Raw genomic sequence first — 793 nt, 5'->3', positions numbered from 1 at the left:
AATAACCCTACATTTAAGTCAATTGGCAAATGAACCATCACGAAGGAGGAAGGCTCTTGTTGTCTCACTGCACCCCAAGAGATGCATAACCTACAAAAACCATATCTCTCTGGTTTTGAACCAGAGACCTTTTGCATGTAAAGCAAACGTGATAACCACTACACTACAGAATCTGAACTTCTCTGCTCTGTTTCAGTTTGAGGTTCCAAAGTTGATGATGTGAGATGCAATGCATGAAAATTTCAACTGAGGTTTGCACTCAGATGCCTGTATTCAGAGTACAGACCATGACACCACAGAACCCTTGTTGACCTTTAGTAAACACCTGTGATACTAAAACTGTTTCTGACTGGCTTTGAACCAGAGACCTTTTGCATGTTAAGCAAATGTGATAACCACTACACTACAGAAACTCATGCTCTTTGCAGTGTTCCTGGTAGATGATCCACATTTTGTTAGAGACTAATGTCAACGATGGGCATGGAGCAATGTCAAATACTTATACCACAGATCCTCTCAGAGAGCAGTTACTTGGTGAACAAACTGTCAGACTTATAATTGTGCCTAATTTCACATTGCAGTCCATAAACTAAGCCTGGGATCAAAAATTGTATTGAAGATGTCATTAGCAGAGACAAATGGTTCTACAGAGACTTGGCTAAATGGCTATAAAATAAAATCAATACTTAGAAATAAAAAATGGTTCAAAAATAAAATTAACATTAAAACAAAAAATATCTCTGAAATACAATCAACACTTGAAAATTAAAAATGGTTCAAAAATAATATCAAC

At 36.6% G+C, this 793-nt stretch overlaps 1 non-coding gene across 1 annotated transcript; it reads right to left on the bottom strand.

The window, feature by feature from the left end:
* Window positions 1-340: 340 nt before the first annotated feature.
* Window positions 341-413, bottom strand: trnav-aac (transfer RNA valine (anticodon AAC)). Its single transcript has one exon. It is a non-coding gene; the product is annotated as a tRNA-Val (tRNA).
* Window positions 414-793: the final 380 nt, after the last annotated feature.

This window comes from Poecilia formosa, unplaced genomic scaffold (genome assembly GCF_000485575.1).
Source record: "Poecilia formosa unplaced genomic scaffold, Poecilia_formosa-5.1.2 Scaffold3299, whole genome shotgun sequence".
NCBI classification, from domain to species: domain Eukaryota; kingdom Metazoa; phylum Chordata; class Actinopteri; order Cyprinodontiformes; family Poeciliidae; genus Poecilia; species Poecilia formosa.
This window is presented reverse-complemented; position numbering and strand designations above follow the sequence as displayed.